At 39.3% G+C, this 22,729-nt stretch overlaps 1 long non-coding RNA gene across 7 annotated transcripts in view; it reads right to left on the bottom strand.

Moving 5' to 3' along the window:
- LOC108449228 overlaps positions 1 to 22,729 on the bottom strand; it is a 320,210-nt gene that overhangs the window by 17,819 nt on the left and 279,662 nt on the right. For 4 of the 7 annotated variants that reach the window (XR_001865353.1, XR_001865354.1, XR_001865355.1 and 1 more), the window contains 5 exons: positions 19,621 to 19,764; positions 16,849 to 16,899; positions 12,255 to 12,332; positions 10,935 to 11,036; positions 7,557 to 7,679 (listed from right to left, as the gene is read on the bottom strand). This is a non-coding gene — a long non-coding RNA (uncharacterized LOC108449228). Of the gene's footprint in view, positions 1 to 7,556; positions 7,680 to 7,990; positions 8,112 to 10,934; positions 11,037 to 12,254; positions 12,333 to 16,848; positions 16,900 to 19,620; positions 19,765 to 22,729 lie in introns of all 7 variants that reach the window. The other 3 variants (XR_001865358.1, XR_001865359.1, XR_001865356.1) reach the window with 2 other exon arrangements.

Genomic DNA, 22,729 nt, shown 5'->3' with positions numbered 1-22,729 from the left:
CCGTCCCCCGCCCTTTGCGGCTCGGGGCTCGCTGGAGCGGAGCTGGGGAGCGGAGCCGCGCCAGGCCCCGGCGGCCGGAGCTCGCTGCTTCCAGGGCAGCTCCTCGGGGAGAGCTCAGCTGCGCTCCCTGCGCAGGGCCAGGGACAGCGCCGGACCCTGCCCGTCCTGCGGGGAAACCGCAGGAGAGCTGTGCGGGTGATTTCACTTAGGGAAAGCCCAGACTTACAGAAACAGCAGGCTCTGCTTTGGGAAGGGACAGACCCTCCGGACCTACAGAGCACTGTGGGAACAGTTCTGTCACTTTTTTTTCCCGCTGAGCAGGCCTTTTCCCCCGAGCAGACCCAAACACTTACATGAACTCTGTATAAATAAGGTTATAAAGCTACTAATGTTCTTTAACTATAAAGAGATAATACCAACCATGAAACCTGAGCAGCTTTTTCTTGTCTCCTGCACATATGAAAGATGGCATTAAAAGAGATTAGTTTAAACCACTTGCAATTTCCTTTATGCAATAAAAGATTTTCTTTGCTTGGAATTTTCCTATTTATAGTGTGTATTTGGACTCAGGATAGCATAATACTTTCCTTAGTATCCCTGCTTTTAATGATGCTCGCAGCATTTGAGCCATTCATCAAATTTGACAACTGAAACAGCTAGGAGTTAATGGGAGCATGAGCAGTTTGACAAACACAGTCTATTTGACAAGGCTGAGGTCAGGACCAAAAGAACTGCTCTTGGTTAAATAAATAGAAAAGCAACAAAGTAAAGCAAAATCTCTGCAGCCATTTATCAACTTTAAAAGCCTTTTTGTTATAAGAAACATTAAGTGAAGCTGCACACAGAGATGGGAATTAAAAGGGGTTGGAAGAATTCAGCTGGCTTCTCTTTTAGGTGAAATTAAAAAGCTCAGTAAAAACTGAGGGATTATGTCCATAAAGCTGACATGCAGCTACATAATACCTAAACCTACACTTTAGAGCTGTCTGCTTCTGAACTCAGTATTTTAAAGAACAGGCTTTTCCTAGATAACAGAGTGATTCAGGTGGCACTGAAAGTAGAATAGTATCACGAGAGACGACTTTGCTGACATCTGCAAAGCAGGAGAGCACTGTATGGGCACGTTCAGGAGCACAGCTGAGACTGATCCATCCACTGCTGCTTCAATTAAGAAATTTACCTGATAGCAACCTGTGCAAGGGGCCTTCCAGAGAGCCTGCAAAGCATCAGAGCTCTGGGTTTAGACACAATATTGCCTGTAGGAAATTCCTGGATGTCAAATGACTCCTGGAAGCTGATAATTAGTGCAGCCACTAATTTCCTGGCTTTCCTTGGTTTGTGGAATTTTTTTTTTACTTGGGGACATTGGTTTGGGCTCATCTGTCCAAGACCCTGCAGGTTCTAGGAAAGATAGAAACACTGAATCTGTTCTTGTACTCCCTTAGTAAGATGTCTTTCAAAGCATGCAGCACACTTAGGAAACAAAGGATAATATCTCTCTTTTTTTTTTTAATCAAGTACACATTGGCATGCAAAATCAAATCCGTAATATTCTGGGTTTGGTCTTGCATTCTATATATCAGAGTTGGTGTCCAGGAATTATAGTGTTGACTTCAAGGAGAACAAGACTGACTTTCTTCTGATTCAGCTTTCCTGCTCTTTAAATTTGGGAGTGATGTTATTCTCATGACTAGATAAGGCAATACAAATTTAAGCACTGAGAAATTCTTGGATATTATAGTTGTGCAGAATATTTTCTAATAATTTTCCTACTTGATCACTTCATCTAATCATTTCTATCACTGTCCAGAAATCACCAGTAGCGCTAGGGAATTTCCATCAGAAGCAAGTAATCTGGCAAAACTCAGTATATTTTTGCAGTCCTAAAAGTATCAGGAAAGGTCTTTATGGGTTTGGTGCTGGACATGTTGCCAGATGAAAAAATTCCTTTTCTTCTGAGACTTCTCTATCCTTTCTATTGCTTTAATGCTTTTATGACTATTGGCACTTTGGAGATAATAAAGAAAAAAAGCATGTATTGAGGCACAAAGACGGCAGAATGACTCTGAATAGTTATAAAATTTACAGATTAATTTGGTGCATCTTGTTTTGCTAATAACTTTTCATTTTTTCTTTCATAAAGCAATTTGTACACCTATAATATACTTAACAACTCCTATTGCTGTTGGGAAATGATGAAAGACTTCTTTTCCTGGAAGTGATTGATTATAGTCTGGATAAATGAAATAATTTTCCCTCTTCTCATTATGCTTTGAGCAAAACACCCATTACAGGAGTACCGTGCAGCCATTTGGAGCTAGGAAATGTATTCCATTTAGCCTGTCAAACACAGTTTAATTCCTGTTTTAACTCTGCCTCTTTTCCAAACCTCCTTTTCAAGACTACACTAATATAACCTAATTTTGACAGAGCATTCTGGACTCTGGGCAGCTCTGACTCTTGAGCTCTTTACCATCTGGAATGGGTTTTTCTTCTGCTTAATACCAGAGCTTTCTGGTTTGCTTGGTTTAGTTGTTTTGCAATATACAACCTACAGTCATCTTATAAAATAATTTATAGCACTCATTTGGCCTCCTTTTTGGAACTTTCTATTTGGGAAAGAAAATCAAAAATAAAGCAAGCTCAGCGCTAGTTTGCCTTTAAATAAAAATGTTTTTACCCAAAATATTGGCGTGGATGTCTGAAGATTGCACTCTCCTTTCCAATGTCAACAACGCAAATGTCTTTTCTAATGGACGTAATCGTTACTTTGTGTCATGGCTACGTTGTATTTGGGGGGTTCCTCTTCTGTGTTGAAAACCATAAAAATATGATAAAAATGTTCAGTATGACAAAAAATTTAGTGATAGGATTGTACCTAATCTTCAGTAAAGTGGGATCCTGGAATAGAGCACAAGAAGAGTAACCCTAATTTTAAGATGGAGCTTCATAGGTTCATGTAGAATTTGCATTATTAACATATTTTTTACTCATGGAATCACATAATAGCGAGGTTTGGATTCAAAGATTCAAGAGCTCTTTTACAGTCTCATATCTCTTGTAAATGTTTTATGGATGGAATTATTTCTCAGTGTTATACAAAGAAAATACCATTTCACAAAGGCTGGTTTGCTCTCTACTTGAATACTGGTGAGCTTTTGCTTGTTTTTGAAATTCTGTGATCAGCATGGGGCTGAACTGCTTAAGGAAATCAACCCCATTCATGTTTTTGCACTCTTTTCTTAACCAAATTGAGTTGGTGCTGGGAGATTTTCACTGCAACAATAAAAGTCTTCTCTTTAGTCTAGTCCTTGGGAAGTGGTGGCTAGGATCAAGAATCTACTTTCACTTTACCATATTACTGTAAGCAAATAATAATACTAAAAATAGTATTATCAAAGCCATCATTAGAGGTGGTGTTGGTTCTCCATAGATGGTGTACAAGAAAGACCCCTGAATAAAAAGCAGCCTGCATGAGGCACAAAGAGTAAGAGAGACAGAAGGTCAGAGCAGTTTAGGAGAGTCTTCCTCTGACTAATCCCAGAGTAAGACTGTCAGACCCTTGAACTGTCCTCAAATCAAGAACTAAGAAAATAGACGAGATATAACATCTGAAGCTCATCTTTCTGGTTCTCAGGAAGCACTATTCCAATTTTTGTTGTATTTTACTCTACTTCAAACACACTGGTTTCTATCTCTATAATTTAGTGCATTAGTAGAAAATACTACTTTTGTGCCAGATCAGGTTATGCTGAGTAATAAATCTTTTTAAGCTATGTGTCTGTATATGTACTTTTTCAGTGAGAGAAACTGTAAAGTAAATTTCTTGGACTGTTACTGATCTCCTAACAACTACACACACTGCTACATTAGAAGCTTTTACTGTCTATGCTGCACAAACCACAGAGCTGTGTTCAAGTCAGGCATCTCTCCTGTCAATCTCACTACTATTTATTATTAAAGGCCCAGCAATGTGCTGTGTCTTGTCACACTGCTAACAGTGGCAGCCCTGTCCCATGTGTAAGAAGCCTTCTGAGTTTCAATTTTACTAAAACTTCTAAGTCACACAGAGCAGGTAACCACAGATACTCCATTGGCTAAATCTTTTTAGAATTCAGGTGTGAAAGCCAAGTGAAGATATAAAAAGACACTATTTAATAGAGAAAAAGAAGAGACAAACTCTTTCTTTCTTTCTGGATTTTATTTTGCCATTTTTTTTTGCTTTTGGTTTGTTTGGGTATTATTTCCTGCAGGACAGGCCACAGAGTAGGATTTTACTCAATAGGGACAGAATAATATCCACTGCTGCCCCTCACTGTTTCTAGGCAGCATGGATGGACTGAGTCTTCAAACGGGATGTGAGTATGTCACATATAAATGAGAGGGGCTGCACACACGCATTTTCTCTGAAATTGCCACAGAGATTAAATTCTTCTGGGTAGGTGAGGATATAAGATTACAGATACTTTGAAGGTTGCAAGAAAATGAATGGAAGGCTTTCCTGATCAAACTGTGTTTCAGCCCAGTTTACCTGGTTTCTGTGGCAAGTTATACTATGATCTCTCCTTTTTCATTCAAAACATGATTGGATGGCGGCATCATTATTTGATTCATCTAGGTATTGACAATATTTCAGTACTGTCCACAGAAAATGAAATTATTATTAAAGATTTAAATGATGGGATGATATTTAAAGTGCAGTGACTCTGCTTTTTTTTGACAGCAGGCAGAGAGAGCTTTTTATCAGAATTTCTGCAGTCACAAGAAATTATTTGCTTTAACCTCAAAATATTTTGTAGCTAGAAAGTTTCAGCCAGACTTCTGTAATTTTATAACTTAATAATGGTTGCCTTCATAGAATAAGAAACGTTTATTAAATGATTTAGACTATGATTCATTTAATGTAAAAATTTACATAGAAATTAGTGATTTGAGATGGTAATCACTTCCCCCTCCTTAATCTATTCTGTTGTGTCAATTAATGTGGTCATTAGAGACTACTTGCCCTTTAAGCCAGCTCTGAGAAAGACCAGAGCAAAACCAGGCTGCAGTGAAAGACATTCTGCAAGGATGCTGGCACTTGGGTCATGTCTTAGAGCTCAAAAAACTTTCTTAATGTACTGCAGATGTTGCTAAGCTTTGAGCCTTTTCATTTGCCATTTAGGTCGTCACAGTGTTGCCAAGAGAGCTTTTGAATCAGCTTAATCCAAGAATTAATTATATTAATTCATACAGAAGTAACTGAAAAGACTTAGAGTCAAAATATCAACTGAAGGTATTGTATCCTGAATTCAGTAGCTAAACCAACAGACAAGACACAGTTCATCCACCTTAGCAAACAGTTTTTATTTGGGTGCCAAAATTGTCACTGCTGGTTAACCCACTGAGGCGTTTGGCTGGAAGAGAACAACTGTTGCTACTGGGGTCTCCAGAGTCAATCACAAAACAGATGTTCCAGAGAGACTGAAAAACAGTATCTTTAAGTAAAGACTTATAAAAGCTTCCTTTTCCTTGTCCCCAAGCCTTTCCAGACAGAGAAAACTGTGCTTACTGTATTTCTACTGCTATTTGTAGTTTTTAAATTCAGCTCTCAGCCTTCATAGCTGTTGTCTTTAGGAGGAGTAGGGAAGTGAATCCTTTTGTGCATAAAAGGCAAAAACCACTGGAACAAAGATTTTACCAAACACTGCTTCTTCTTTGAGTGTTCGATGGAAGTGTGACTGCATTTCGCCTGTAACTGCAAGCACAGCTAAGAAATCTTATATTGAACTCAGTGGAACTTTTTCCTCATTTTACACACCAGGGCACTGCTGATGTTCCAGTTATTGTCGCTGTTCTTTTGTGATGCCAGGCAGTCCCCATAACCTCTGGGTTATGGCTCCTATTGCCTAAATCAGGCTCATTTGAGAGGAACTAATTCAAACACCAATAACCTGAGCAAACACTGAAGGGAGCATTAGAAATCATCTACGAAAAGAAAAAGAAAAAAGATGCTGAAAATTGTCCCTAATTCTGTTAATAAAATAGGCTACTGGGCTCATTCTTCTGATTATTTTTCTTACAAGGGACAGGAGTGGATGGAAGGAGAAAGCAACTCTAATCCAGAGGAATATCCTAGTGAACACCTCCAAAGCATCTGACTATAAGTATTAATGGGGATATCCTTGAGAGAATGTAAGACTTGGGGTCTGCTGCATCACAAGCTCTGCCTTCAACTTCATCCAATTAAAATAGTAACTTTTTACCTACAACCCAGCTCTGGTTTTGCGTAAAGGACTGTACAAGCTGCAAAGAAAGGAAGAAATCGAGTCCTGATATTGTAAATAGAAGCACAGTACCCTTCAAACCAACAAAAAATGTGGACTTATTCTTATATACTTGCCTGGTTCAATAAGAAATTCAGAATTAAATCTGTATTAATAAAGAAATTAGCTACGAATCCAAATCTGCATGTGTGTATTCATATGAGAGAGACTGTATATGTCATGTACACAGGCTATAAAAATATTCTACACATCATTTGCAATCCAGCCCTCAATCTCCTGCCACATATGAAAGTCAGATCAGTGTTAACTCAATGGTCAAAACTGTGTTGCAAGTGCAAATATCAGTTTTTCTTATAACAATTATATGGCTTGGTCATGTAAGATCACCCCACTATTAGAACTGAACAAAATACTAGTACAAGAATGTTTTATGTCAAATCTCAAACCACTGGTACAAAAGAGTGTAGTTTATCAGATCCAAAGGAAAACACTATCTGACAGAGCCAAAAGTCCTACTATTCATACATATCTAAAGGCTACTGATCAATAGAGAGCACTCTGCTCTTTCATCCAATAGGTTCAAGCTTAACTGATTTTCATGGCTTCTTGAATGCTTTTATGACTAACAAGGCATGATCCACATAGTGCTTTGTCACCGATTTGCAAATAATCTAGTAAGGTGACAGTAATAAATCACGAGTATCATTAATAAACCACCATCAAACAAAGCAGCACACTGAAAACAATGTGGAAAATGCACAGATAATTCTCCAACTACTTTGGGGAGTAAACAGGCTAAACACACAGTACTACTTAAGAGCTGTGAGTTCAATTCATAGTAAACAAATACATCTGAGCTGTCAGAGATTTCCTATCGCAGTTGGCAAATACTGCTTCTGTGTTTCTTCAGGGCAGGTTCTTAGGGGGAAAAAAAGAAGAGAAAAGGAAAAAAAAGAGAAGAGATGAGAGAAAACAAAAATCAAATTGAGTAAACCAGTGCTTGGAACGCAAGAATATAATCAGCTTGGTGATACTTGTATGCTGTTAAAATAACATTTTATGCCTGTTTACTTTATAATTTTGTACCTCATAAATACCTACAGTAGCTAAAACTGTCAGTGGTGCCACTTCAAAGGGCAGTGGCCCTAGGAACAAGATCTTTGAGGTCTGGCCTAGCCACAGTGTGGTTAAAGTTATGACAATGTTTCTTTAAATCTAAAATCTAGCTGGCATAAATCCATGAAAAGCACACATACCTTCAAATGTGAAATTCAGGATTCATTTACTTACCCTTCAGGTGTGGATTTAATGAAAGCTGGGCATTTAACAAGGTAACAAGCTTCCACAGACCTCATAGAAAAATCCAGCTCCAAGATACATACAGCAGAAGCAGTCATTTTGACTCCATCATCTCTGCAAAAAATATATACAAATAGCAAGTATTTACTTGAGGTGGAATCCTAGAAGCACAAATTGTAGCTGTCACACAAGTTATGGTTGGGGTGAACGCCAGACCTTGGTAGCACTTTCCTCTGTAGTGAATAGAAAGTCAAATTACTTAGCTTTGGACCACTTTGAATTAAAAACTAAAAAATGTGTTTCTTTTGCTTTTAGTTCCCAAATTTAGCAGAAAAGTGGTAAAATTACAAGGGGAAGTCAGCTTCCCTGGAGATTTTGCCCTGACCAATGGTTTTTGTAAATACCACAAGAAAGGTTTTGCCTACCTTATTTTCAATTCAGCATTTTAAGGCTTTACGTCTGATACAAGGATCATCTGAATTCTTGAACATGAAAAAAATTCCAATTAAAATCTTTAGGTGCTTTTCAACCACTTCTCTGGTGATCCTTGAGCAAATAAACGTTTGTGTCAGTGGCTTGACGAAAAATACATGATTAGAGCCAATACTAAAACCATCTTTCCTCTCAGCCTCGGAAACAAACTTTGATTCAATACTAACAGCCATGGAAAAGAAATAAATCAGGTGGTGGCTAACAGCAGAGTGAATAAGGGTTTTCTCTCTGAAGACCAGAGGACTAGACCTTGGTTTGTTACAGCTAAGGGACAGGTATTACAGATGGTTATTTACAGGCAAAACTCCCAGACTCCAAGGTAAACCATTCCCCTTTCATCTATTTCGGAAAAATACAAGTCCTAAATAAATACTTAGTGCTTTTCTTTTAAGGTGGTAAGGAAAACTGGTGAGGAAGAACCGAGGAGGAGCTGAGGGTTGTAAGGAAACCACCGAGCTGAAGGCAGGAGAGAAGGAGGGAGGGGAGCTCCCAGCAAGCCCTTCTGGCAACTTGGAAAGCCCAGCTCCTCTCTGCAGCAGCCTGAAACAGCAACTGATGTCCCCAGCAGCTACCACATCCCATTTTCCACATCTGGGAGTTTTAAATGGGTGTCTGTGGAGTTCTCTTTAGAATACCAACATGCTGAGACAGCAGTGGGAGAGGGGCTTACCCCTCCCATGAAAATGCTGTGGTATGTGGAGCCACAGCAGCACTTCCCACAGCCATGAACAGGACCTCAGTATCCATGCATACATTTAAGGAAAGCAAAGTACTTTTGCCAAATTTATGGCCTCTAGATACTTTGAATTTTATCAAAAGAAATTATTGGTCAAAATTTCTGAGAGAAAATTAATTGTTATGAAAAGAAAAAAGAAAACTCACTTATTAAAAAAAAGAAAAAGAAAAATAGGAGACCCTAGGAAAGTTAGTGTTAACAAAACAAACCTAAAGCTTAAAGTCAAAGTGTGACCGTCACACCTTTTCTTCAGCATGTGATTTTGTTATTTTTTATTCAGAGGTCACTGCTTAGATTAAATGTAACTTCACCTTTTGGGCAGAGATGGCCCTGGGGGCCAGATACTCAGCTGAAAAACAGATAGATATACATGGAAGTGGGTATTTATAAAACTGCTAAAATGCCTAAAAAACATTTGAGGGTAGAGCTAGGTTGCTTGCTGACATTTGCCCTGCACATACTTCCTATACAGTCATTTTGTACTAATACTACTGAAGAAGGACTAAGTGTCCTTCATTAGTTTAGTTATTCTCTTAAGCCACAGAATTACTGCTTCTTTTAATGCTTATTCCTATAGCTGCAAATGAGTAAAGAGCCCCCAAAGCCTGAGGTCTTTTCTTCTCAGGATGAACCCCTTCACAAATGCTTTTGATTGCAGTTCCAGTTACCTCTCCTTTTTCCTACTTTCTTACACTTGTCCCTTTCCCTTTAACAAAAGTTTAAAAGAGATGATATCTTCTCACTTCCCACTCCAAGACAACCCTTCCCAACATCTACCAGGCAGGCCTAAAGCATAAAAAGAAACGAACTTGTTCCTCCTGTGCAGAAGACAATATGGGAGCGAAAGCTAATTTATGCAATCCCATCTCCTTTCCCAGCCTGAGTTTCAACACGGGGCTTTGATATTTCCTCCCAAGATTCTCGCCCACAACATCCCCCGATGTGCTGCCATGGAGCAGCGAGTGTCAGCTCTGCTGCCGGAGAGGGAAAAGGCTCAGCCCCAGGAGATGAGTGCAGCAGCGCAGCCTTGCCCTCTTTGATCTCCCGCCCCTGTGCCCGGCATGCTGCCAGGTTTGCTCCGGGGGTGACACTCGCCCTTTTAGGGGCCCACAGGCTCACTGCGCTGTTTAACCCCACGGTTATGGCAGGAGGGAGGGAATGCCGGGGGTCCTTGGAGAGCCAGCGGCAAAGCCGAGCCCCTGACCCTCCTGCCCCGTGACGCTGCAGCACTCGGTGGCTGCTCTGGCTCCAATTAAGTCAGCGTGGAGGGGGATCTGAGAGGAGGTTAGGGGAGGGTCTGCTGGACCCACACTCCTGTGGCTATGCTGGAAATTAATTCCCACATATGTGCTGCAGATGGGCCACGGCCCCTTTTCCAGGCTGCAGCCTGCAAATAAACTTAGTAGCAGCTGGGGAGGGGAATCAACAGAGCCCCACGTGCTTTAATGGGTTCTGTGTTTCTGCACATGGGAGTATTCCCTCCCCTCTCTAACCCATACAAATCCTTCTGCAAAGTCCCATAAACAAAGCTGTGGATATAATTTTGAATGAGAAACTTGCCACCAGGGAAAACAGTGGTCAGGAAAACACAACATACCTTTTTCTCCAAGAGGGTGTTTTGGTGTGTTTTCATAGATTAAAACCAGATTTGGCTGGTTTGAGCAAAGCAGGCAAACTTCTGACCTTTTTTCACATAATAAACCACCCCCCTCTGCCCAGCCCCAGTACCTAACCTGTCCTAAAATAGCCAAGTGGAGCATGGAGCTGTGAGGGAAGCCAGATTCACTGCCAGGTGGGATGTTTGTCAGCACAGCACGGACATGTCCATCTCCAAGACCTTGTGCCCTGGTCTCAATCCAACAAAGCAGTCCAATGTGTGATTAGCTTTATGTTTTCAGGGACTGGTCCTCAACAAGACTTGAAATCGAACATTTACAGCAATGCTTCACTGGATCAGCCCCCTAGTGTTCAAGTACTTGCTGGTTTGAGATGCCAGTATGCACCAGAAAGGGTTGGGGCTGAGAGACCAGGGAACTTTTAAAGCAAAGCATGATTTTTACAGCTCCACATGGAGTTCAAAGTTAGGGAAACCTGCACGATTCTATTAAAATCGAGTTAAAGAAAACTTCCTATTTCCAAACCTGCATCCAAATGCAATCTGGGTGCCTTTTTTGTTCGCTAAATGAATGCCATGAGATAAACATGATGACTTCAGAGGCTTCAGTCCTCGGCAACCTTTGAACCTGGAGTTAAATAGATAATGCAAAAAATGAGGTACCCGAATTATTTGAAAAGTAATTTTTAGACAAACTGGCTGTCCTGTAGCAGGGGCTCTGACAAAAGATGCGAGCAGCAGGGTATGTGCACGCACATATCTGCGGATGTGGGCAGGTAGGGAGAGAAGGCAGAGGTCTGTGGTGCTTGCACTGCCAGCGCCTCTGGGAGAGACCACTTTTTTCTCCTTCATTCATTCAGTTCTTGGCAACAAAGAGCACATGGGTAGATTTTAGGTGGTGTGTACATGGTTGCCAAACAGATCACATTTCAATTTCTTAAGAGAGTAGACAAATCCACAAGCATCATCCTTCTAGTGTTCTAGATTAACGTAACAAGATTAACTTAAACTTCTTTCATTTTTTTTTTTCAAGATGTAAATGTAGCAAAGAGGTTACTGATAGAAATATAGAGAGAGTAGTAAAGATAGAATCCATTTGTTTAGATTTTCTCAGAAAATAATGAATCACTGTAAATTTGAGCTATTTAATCAAGCATCAGTAATAGTCTCCCTGATGATTATGACACTGCTGGAAAAATCACATAATTGCCCACATTAATTCTGTGTATTTTCTCTTTTAGCAGTAAATTGAGAAGCCAAAAAACAAAAAATTTACAGCTCCTCTCAGTGTTCTATAAAATAAGAGTAGAACAAAATTGATTATCTGATGTTTTGTTTGGTACTTTGGATAAGTTGAGACAAAAGAATAGGAAAGGAGGAAAACCAAAACAACTCCCCCTCCCAAATCAAACAAACATAGAGAAAAGCAACAAGTAAAACAAAACATGTTAAGGTAGTACAGAATCTATGGCCAGGAAGTCATCTCTGACCCTCAGAATTTTTGGTTTTCTCTTCTTTTCCTAATTTTAAACCCCATTTGGGGTTTTCTATGTACATGGGCCAGGGTGCGTGAGGATGCCAGTGAAATACAAAAAGGACTGAGGAACAGGCTCTTTTGAAACCATAACTACTCAGCTCTTTTCTGTTTGCTTTGGCTGTTGGAGCTGTGGTAGGTGTTTCCCATTTCTAGTCTTCACACCTTTATTATATTTGGGTTGCATGTCAGAAATATTTCAGATGCTGTGGATGGCAACTTCCTCTTGCCCCAAGGAAGAAGAGGTTCCAGTGTCCTATGGATTTCCGCTGTGCCGATCAGGAGACTTCACCTACCATTACAAGGGCTTACCATTGCAATGCTGGTGTTGGTGCTTCCACTGGCTGCTGTAGCCTGGAGCAGGGACCAGCGAGCCTAAGTCCTCTGAGCCTTCAAAATTAAAAAAAAAAAAAGAAAGAAAAGTGTAAGACTCTCAGGCTTGATGGATGATAAAAACAGATCTTTCCATTTAAACCTGTAAAAACTAACCTTCTCCTGGCCATTGCCCCTTGGAAGTCAAAGGTAACTCATGCTCAGCAAAACCTGTCCAGGATTTGTCCCTGGTGGCCCCTCTCCAAGAGCACAGTGAGACTCTTACTGTAACATATTTCAGCACAAAATTTGCTCCCCAGCTCATGGTCATTGAAGAGCTTGCAATTCACATTTTAAATTATTACTTATTAAAGCTGCCTATGGAAAACCCTTTGAAGTATTGACCACACCAATGCTAGACTTCTGACATGAAAATATGAGCTTAAAAATGGAGGGAAAAGAGTCCATTTCATGATGGCTTCCCACATCTGATAGCTTTCTGTTTGGTTCACACTGACACACCTTGTCACCACAGAGATGGGTCTCCCCAGCAGAGACAGACTATCGAGTGTTAGGATTGTTTGCAACCTTCTGCAGCCCTACAAAGCAGCCTAACAACCCCAGCTGGCCTTTTTTTCTGTAAAATATGCCACAATAAGGGTAAACACTGCAAGTGCAGGAAGCAGAGGTTAGAATTCAGAACGATTTAGGGATGTCAGTGCCTGCCACGCTTGATGGGGATCTCCTCAGGAGGGGCTGCTGCTAGTATCTGCATTTCACTTTCAAACACACATTACATGTTTTAAACATTTTCTTCTGGCCCTCATTATGCTCGTCCTAGGCTAAAAAAGCTTGAAGGGTGTTTTAAAAATGAGAGGGAAAAAGGCATTGCCCCTCTATATCTCCATGCTGTAGCCCTAACTGGCCTGACTGCCCTGCATCTACTTCCCTCTGATGAAAGGTATCAACACGTGTTAATTAAATACAATTCTCTTTTTTCCTTCCCACATTTTCCCATTTCCCCTTCTGTCTCCTGTCTTTATCTGGTTTTATATTCTTTTATTTTCTCTTTCATTTCTGCCTGTGATTATTTTTCCATCTCTTTCTCTTTGTTACTACCTTTTCTCATAATCTTCTCTTTATTGCTACTTCATTTTACCTGCCTATCAGCTTTTTCACCATACTCTCTCCTTTCATTTTACCTTTCCATCACTCCTTTTCCTTTTTTTTCCCCCTCTCTGGCTTTTTAAATGGCCCTATGTCTTTCCCACTTTCTTATTTTCCATTTCAGTAATGTATTTTAGAAAATAATATTTTGCTCAACTTCATTTTTTTCTCTGTGATAAACCAGGTTAAATTCCTGCTCTTTCCCGGGGGGGGGGGAAGAAAAAAAGAAAAGACAGTGAAAAGTTAGTGGAAAGATGAAGAATGTGGAGATGACATGTCAATGAAAAATACTAGGTTAGCTCACTAGCCATGTAGATATTGTCTAACACAGGTTTTTTGCAAAAGCCATCTGTCCAACATAACAAGAAGAGTTGTGTTTATTTTTGAGCCAGTCAGCAGCTATTTCTTAAAGTATCCTGAAAACACCTTATAATTCATACAGATAGAACAATGTTGTTTTCTCTGGGCTGTTTCCTGCCAATTCAGTTATAACTGAAAACTGAATTTGGAAGCACCATTTGTGGCATACAGTATCTAGAGTGGAAGTTTGTTTAGGACACTGATAAGTCTTAAGTACACTTGATAGGAATTATGAACTACCTTAGCTATGATTTAGAGCGATTTCCTTCCTAAATAGAACAGTAAATGTTTTCTGTGACTGCTACAAACTCCAGAATACAGCAGGAGGCATAGAACCACTAGTGCATCTTTGATATGCTCTCTTCATCTTTCACAGTGACAAAAGCTGTTTTGGCTCTGTGTCGTTCCCTTCAATGAAATTTCACAAATATTTGTGTTTTGAGCAGGGGTGGGAAATTGTCAAATGTTTTAACTCAGGATACCATTAGCACAGCAAAATCAACAAGTAATTTCCTTACTATCTGCTTTCTTGACAAATGTCCCCTTCCTCTCAGGCATCAAGGAAGATAATTCAAGAAGACATAGTTCATATGGGATCTTGCCCCTCTGGGGTACTTCTAAGACTGCCTCCTTGTGTAACCTGTCCTTTCTTTCGCAGGTGATACGTCCTGGTAGGAGCATTTCACCCGGGTTTCACTGGGGGAGCCTACTGAATGTAGCCATGGAAATCCAATAGCTTTAAACTGCAACTCAAAGCAGAGACCACCAAGGGCAGTTTTGTCTGGTTTAGTGAAGCTGGCTTGTAAAATCACAGCCGTTTCCCAAACCAGCTGTTAAACCCACAGACAGCAAATTCTGATCTGCATGACAGTGCCTTCCTTAGCAAGTGCTGTGCCTGTCGTGAAAAATGGCACCACTGCCTCCTCCACAGTAAGGATCAAACCCCATGTGAACATGCACTTGGGGGAAAAGGGGAACTGCCTTGCTGGGTCCCTGTTCCTGACCTGCATCCATGTCTTCTGGCCCCACACTTGAAAACAGTGGACAGTTCTTCGGCAGCAATGCTCCCAACCAAAGTGGTTCAAAGCTGCTGAGAGACTGGAGACAGGAAGTTTTTGAAGTTGCCTGTTTGTTTGTTGGTCACAAGCAGTAACAATACATTCTTAGGGTTTACTCAGCTTCCACTGAACTCCCAACTTTGACGTTAAGTGGATTGAGATCAGAATTTAACATCACTTTATAAATAAGCAATAATTCAATTCCCTCCTCCTTCTTTTCACCACAACATGCATCCAATCGCAGTACTGATAAACTGCAATTAAAAATGCAGTTGCAGTACAAATTCATAGGCACGTGGCTTTGGGAAATGCAAAATTTTTACTGAAATAATTTCAGAAGTATGGAGCAGAATAAAATGACTGTCAGTTCTTCCATATGCTCTTGTTCAGGCAGGTTAGGAATGTCATTTTGAAGTATTCCACAGGAACTCATAGAACTAGATTTGAGAGCAGACTTACTTTTTTAAGTTGATAGGCACTTGTCTTTTAATTTTTACCCTCTGATGTGTGTTAGCAACCAGTAAATGAAATAGAAATATTTCCAATTGATTTTCTTTTTAATCTACTTATCTCCTACTTATCTCCTTACTACTACAAAGTTCAGATCAAATATGGTACAGAGGCACAGCAACATAATAAAGCATTGCCAAGCATAACAAGCTGCCTTTCAAGGTACATTTTTTTTAGTGACTTTTCTGCAGCCAAGAATAAAATTAAAAGAATGGGAGAAAGACAGAAAGGGGGAATTAGCACATTTGACTCAAATATAAGCAACCCACAAAATATGTTATGAATCAGGCAGATTCCCATCATCCTACTTATCATCTTGGGCCAGACTGTATGTGGTTTCTCCCCAGATGTGCAGGATACAGAGGAAGACATTCTAGGACTACACAAAACAGCAAGTCTTTGAGGACATACAAGTAGGACCTACGAAGCATCCTGGCAAAGGCTCTAACTCTCAGCATGCTGCATTTTACACAGCACACAATTAAATTGTAGTACTCACTGATACTGGATGCTACAGACATCACATTGGATTCAGAGAAGGATCAGACCTTTTGGAGATGATAGATCTGCTACTGGGTATTACCCATAATGGCAAATGATACATCTATTTTAAAAATTCCCTCAACTGCTGGCACAATCTGGAAAGAAACTCCAGGGTAGAAACATAGGTTATATGATCTGGTCTTCAATTTTTCCCAAAGTACCATGCAACAGCAGCAAGGGGACCTGGGGCCAGGTGGGCTGTTGGTCAGACATAGCTCTGTGTCTAAGTAGAAGATATCAATTAGTCTTTTGTTTGTTTATTGTCTCCCTTTACTCACTGCCATTTCAGATAGCACTCCCTTGCTCTGGTATGGAAAAGATTTTGCTATCAGTAAGGGGTTATCAGTTCTTTATCAGTTAGCTATCAAAGGTTATCATGCATGGGCCAGAACCTCCGATGAAGGCAAGAGAGCTTTACCAGAAGAGCATCTGAAACAATAAAGATATATGTGGGTTGAACTAAATTTTTTTTTTATTTTTTTTTTATTTTTAGATTGAGATGCCAGTGACTTTCTTTTAAAGCTTCCTACATACTTTTCCTCCCAAATTTAAAGACATAAAGTGACTGGACAGCATTCATTTTAAATTCCCAACATTGAAAGGACTGAAAGCTTTTGCAGAAGCTCTTAAAAGTTTATGTTGTTCCCTGTTATAACTGCTAATACTACATGATTGGCTTGTTAATATAGCTAACTCACCAGCAGCATTCACATTAATTTGCACCTTTTACTGTGTAACGGTAGTGCTATTTATTAGCCAGACAACCCATTTTTAGTAATGCTATAGGAACAGAGTGTGCATTACACAACAGAACTAGGTTACACCTGCAGCTGACCATTTCTATATTTATGGCTGTCTGACATCTGTAATGAATGGCAAATGGAAAATACTTGTTTTTCACTTTGGCTCAGTAGGTTTTTTTTTCATGTTTTAAAAATAAAAGTGAAGTGAAATACCTGGCATTAATTAGGGATTTTAAATATCTTCAAGTCTCTTGCCAAGATGCCCTGGAGAAACAGAACAGATCCTTAGGGCAGTGCACAGGAAAGAAATTGTTAGCCAACCTCAACCATCACTGGAAAACTTGACTGAAAAGGCACAGATTGCAGTGCAGTTCAATTTGTAATCATATCCAGCCCCTTTTACTTCAAATCTCAAGTACTAAGGCCCCTCATTGTATGGGTCTAACTTTAAGACGGGGAATTTACCATGTATTCCTAACAGGAGATCAAATGTTTTGCAAACTTTATGACAAACTGGTGGGCTTGAATGAAGTTAGGTAGTTCCTGATGTAATGTTTCATCTCACAGTTGTCATCTAATTATTATTGTTAGCATGCAGAATCTACTTTTTTCTTCTCTCTCCCTCAATCATGCAACCATTTCAGTTATGATAAAAAGAAATCCTTTGCAAACCAAATAAAACTCAGGCTGAAACTGACCATAGTACCAAATTCTTATCACTTAAGAGATTTGAGAATTTCTGTTTAATTGTAGCAGTATTTATGTAGCTGGTCACTGAAAGGCCTGACTGAAGAGATACAGGAATTTCAACTGGATTTTTAAAAGTAGGATTTTAAAGAATAAGATTTTAAAAGAATTTAAAAGAATTAAAGGAATTTAAAAAGCATTTTTAAAGAATAGGATTTAAAAAAACCAAAAAAACCCAGATTCAATTGCCTGCAGCACACTCAAAGATAAAGGAAATACATATTGAGATATATTTTTTTGGAGAATACAACGACCAGAGCCAAAATAGCCAACTGTAACAAAGCTGGAAATACAGGCAGTAGGTAGTCTGAGAATAATGAACAATGACCATGGTCTCCCTCTCTCTTGAAATCAGATATTTTTGTTTTATCTTAAGGAATCCTTGGTCAGGTACAAACAAAATGATTTTCAGATTTTAAGGAATAATCATATTGACTCAATTTGCATGAAATTCTTTTCTTATTTTTAGACAGGGACTTTGTATCAAAACTTAGATTCTAGGCTCTCTTCTTGTCCACAGAAGGGTAAAATCTCCCTGTGAAAACAGCCACAGTGAACATGGCTTTCAAGAGGAGAAGTACAAAGGCTGTCTCATAAAGGACTTTGTTCTTCCTCTTGCATTACCTTTGGTCAACTGCAGGTAAAAGCGTTTCAGGGAGGCCAGAAGGAGATTTCTCCACTAGGCTGGAGAGAATCCAAAACACTTGAATTCAATGGAATTCATACCAGTTCTCCAGCATCAGCTTTTAAAACAAATCTTCCAAATGTCTATGTTCAGCTTCACTATTTGAAATGACCAAGATTTATTCTTCCTAGAGGCAAAACTAGGGGGATTTCCCATTCTAACATTCTTCTGCTATTTAGTAAAAAGCTTTGTAACCTTGTGACAGGGCATATATCACTCTCTGTAGAGATGCTGATACTACAGAGTTGGTAGGTGAATGCAACCATCAGAGTCTTTCAATCACACAGAGATTTGGAAATATGTGAAATGAAATAGAACAGAATGAAATCTACCAACAAATCCAGATTAATTGCCCTTCAAAGTTAGTAAATTTTGCTCTTTGGATTAATGAAAGATATCAACTGACAATGTCTTGGCTGGATTTTAATTTAATTTAATTTAAGTGTTCATAACCTGCATTTTTAATGACTGTTTTAGTGTGCACCATCATCTGAAGGATTTTACTGTCATTCTAATGCATGGGAAAAACATCACTTTCCATCAACTTCCTTTTCAAAACATCACATATATGTTTCCCTTTCATGTGTCTGCAGCACGGAATGGAGATTTGATAGACAAGGTATTAGCAAGGCTAATCATAATTTAATGAATGGAAACTCTGCCTTTAGTTCATCCTGACGGGGTTGGTAGTAGGGGTGGTTCTTTTGTTACTTCTTTTTGTTGTTGTTGTTGAGGACATTCTTGTGGGTACAATTAAATTCGTGCCAAATTACCTGAAATAATTTGTGGTTATTAAATAAACCAGCCTCTGATGTGGAAAGTGCATTGTTCCCTGGCATTCCAGACTTCCCTTTTTTTTTTTCCCCACAAGAGATTGTAACAACTGATCTGTGACAATACTGCTTTGTGTATGTTGCCTCTTGGGTGGTGGAAGAAAAGACTAAACCATGCCACAAAACTGCACATATGATCTACAGCTGGCTTGTCACATTATGACCAAACAAAAACAATCTCTTGACTTACAAAAGCTCTTTAAGGAGGCATCACTCGCAAGGTTAACTACAGTGGTAGACAAAAGAGACAAGGTGCAAATGATTACTGTGTTTCCCTGACACTGAATGAAGTAAAAGTACTGTGTTGGCTCAGCCTGATTCTCCATTGGGTATTTATTTATATTTACCTGATTTCTAGGACTAGACTTCTAAATTTCCTAAGAATTGCAATTTCTTGTTTAACTTGAACCCTTTGCAACTTCACTATCTTTACATTCCGGTGTTTGACCAACTAGTTTTTGTAACGAGGCAAAGTTCATTTGTCCATGAACACGTGTTTTTATAAATGCGGAGCTGGACTGATTTTTTTCTCACAAAACCTGCCTTTCTTGGTCTTTCAGTGAGCAAGGATTCCATAACAGTATTTCTTCATCAATTGTGTGTGACAGTTGCTTATGGTTCTTACTGCTCTGCCTTTCGAGGTTATTTTGCTATGAGATTTCTTATTCCTGAGTGTTTTACCACTTCCAATGGATTCAGCTGCAGGAATTCTATACTCACCACTTTACATTAGTGAAGGCAGACTGCGGTGTGTCTACGTTGGCTGGTCATCCTATATATCAGGACTCACATCTTCTCCCATTTGTATTTGTCTGAGCCAAGAGTAACTCAACCAATATCAAATGGCAGGAAGTTGACACAGGACTGACATAAATGAGAGAAGAACCAAAAGGCCATGTTACACTGTGGTGCTTCTGGGGCAACTCCATTAGCATCAACTATTTGAATTGGGTTTACACTAGTGCAAAAGAGAATTTAGAAAAATGCTACACTAACTCATTTCACTGCTCGACAAAATGAGCTGGAAAATCCCAACTAGTCTGTCAGGCTTTTTTTACATTTCCCATAGGAAGTATCCATTTTAACACAATCAATATCTTTTCTAGACACTTGTCAATCTGCTTGGCCAAACAACATTTACACAGTCAGCAAATTAAGAGGTAAAAGAAGATAATCAGGACCTCTCCAGGTACTTTCTTTCCACAAACAGTGTACAATGCTTAATTTCCTACCAGGAAATTATAGCGTCTACTGAGATTTCAAGATCTGATTAGTTTCAGAGGCTCAGGTTTTTTAAAAACCTGTAATTTAAAGTAAAGGTATAAACATTACAGCCACCCTATGCCTGAAATCTGGAGAAACCTGGTTACTGCAACCCCTTGGGGAAGAATGGGACCCTCTAGATTCTTGCAGATAAGGTATGAATAACATTCACATAAAGCTCAAAGATTGCCTAGATATACACATTTAAAATAATTATGGTAATTAAATAGAGTTGCAAGCAGCTATAGCTCCAGGCAACACCAGTTAAATGTAAAGAGAAAACATCTTCTGCATATGTTTGTGATTTATGTAATTACACGCTTCTACAAGCTACACACCATTCACTGGCAAACAGCCATCTCTTCTTTCATTACAGTTTAGCCACAGCAAGTAACATACTTCATCTGTTTGAAAAGCTCCACTTAATAATGCCACCGAGGATGTATACAACAACACTGTGGAGTGAATGTGAAAAAATTAAATGTCATTCGGCTCTGTGTGTGTGTGTGTGCGTTAAAAATAGCTGTTCTGGGCCTGTTTCTGACGTACATCATGAATGGCTCCATTTCAGACAACTAAATTACACCTTATGTCAGTGAGAAATGAGTAAAATCCAAGGTGTGTTTCGTGTATGAGATTATGTGTTTGCTCTTGAGAATGACTGCTTTTCTCAATGTAGTAATTTTTGAAAATTAAACTGTACTGGACCATTCTGAGGCAAGTCCTTACCAAATCCAGTGAGAGAAGAGCAAATGAAAATGTTACCTGAACAAAAATGGATTCAAAACTCAAGAAGCCTCCCTAGTGCACAAGCTTCCCTCTGCCAATAGAAGCACATACAAAGGATTTCCTTCATATTTCGGAGATCCAGCCTCTGGACTACCCTCACACACTCACTAGAAACTTTTAGCCAAGCTTCAGTTAACATTTTCAAGGCATTAAAAAGGAAAATGAGAAGGAAAAAGTAAATATTTTTTTCGCATTTCATCAGACTTTCAGATTTTTTACTACTCAGTATAGAACTTGAGTCCATCAGGTTACCTGTCCAGTGTGTATTTTTTCAGAATAAAAGGCATCTGACTGTTGTTCTCTTTAAACCAGTTTCACCAGACACAATTGATTTTGCAGTTCTCTATAAAGCCTAGTTTATTTGTTCATATGTAAGAGATGTACTAAGTACAAGACACTGTCCTAGTACAACGTGTGTGTAAATGGGAGGAAATGTGCTTGGTCACTAGAAATGAAAAGCTATGCCTGTAAAATTGCGTGCAATTTATTATAAATATTATATTTTGCTTCTGCAGTTGCTTTTCCATTTAGGTGTGCAATTGTGTCTTGAACTATTTCACATTTGAAGTCATGTATAATCTCAAAGTTGCCGTTACGGAAAATATTTCTAAGTATGCTCTGCTGCTGATGACACAGTGCCTAAGTACATAGCTAAAAGAGACATTATACTCTATACATGATATTTACAGTATACATAATCCAGACTCCAGTGTGATATCTGAAACCAAGTAGAAAATTCATTTCTGCTGAACTCGAAAATGTATAAGACATCAATATTTGTCCTTTCCTCAACTTTTCATTTCAATGCCAATACTCTGTTACTCTTAATATACTTTCTGGCTCTTCACTGTATCTCTAAAGGATTCCAGATTAAGATTTAAGATTTTTTTTTTTAAATTTCATTCTCTGCCCCCACCCAACTGCTGGAAATGAGGAAACCTACAGTTTAGGGCACTGAAAGACAGGTGTTCTTGCCCCTCCTTTCCCCTGAAAACTCTGTTCTGTTCTCACCACTAAACTGCAAAATTTATCTGTTAGAGTCAATATGCATCTTCTGTTCATGCAGAAAATTATTATTCTTTTCCTAAAACCTTATATTTTATTTAGAAAGCTGACATGCCTTTTTCTTTTTAAACTCTCTTTGACAGAGAATAACACGAAAAATTCCCCACGCAGTTGTCAGTAGTCTCCAGATTAGGATAGTTGAGTTGCCTATGACAGGAAGAACCAAACCTCAGTTTTTGCCCCAGTTCATCCTGACCCGAGTCCTGCGTTCGAATCTTGCGCATTCTGGGACTGACTAGAATTTACTCAGTACCATGGGAAAAAAAAAACAAAACAAAAACAAGCAAGGAAAACCCCCAACACACAAGGCAAACACATCTTTAGTTAAGGCAACTTCTTTATAGATATTCTTATTCCTATGGCTTCTAGATACTTTCCCAAATCTGGATTGAGTTGGAGCGAAAAGATCCAATCTGAAGGCAATGCTTCCTTATTTTAGCCAACAGCTGGAAGCACAGCAGCCCAGAGGGAAAAGCAAAAAGAGTTGCAGCATCCTGGCATCAGAGATGACTTGTTTTAGGAAGATGCAGAAAGCCATGTGAAGGCAAGCACCGTGTTGTGGCTCATGGCCCACAGGCCACCTGCCAAGGCCAAAACTGAACGAATGCTGCTTGAAGTGCTCAGGATCAGCCGTGGGCATAGCAGTCACTGTTAGAGGCATGTCCCTGTCCTGTGCTGGCCCGAGAATGTTAGACTAGAATCAAGTGAACCA

Source organism: Corvus brachyrhynchos, unplaced genomic scaffold (genome assembly GCF_000691975.1).
Source record: "Corvus brachyrhynchos isolate BGI_N302 unplaced genomic scaffold, ASM69197v1 scaffold258, whole genome shotgun sequence".
Classification (NCBI taxonomy): Eukaryota; Metazoa; Chordata; class Aves; order Passeriformes; family Corvidae; genus Corvus; species Corvus brachyrhynchos.
This window is presented reverse-complemented; position numbering and strand designations above follow the sequence as displayed.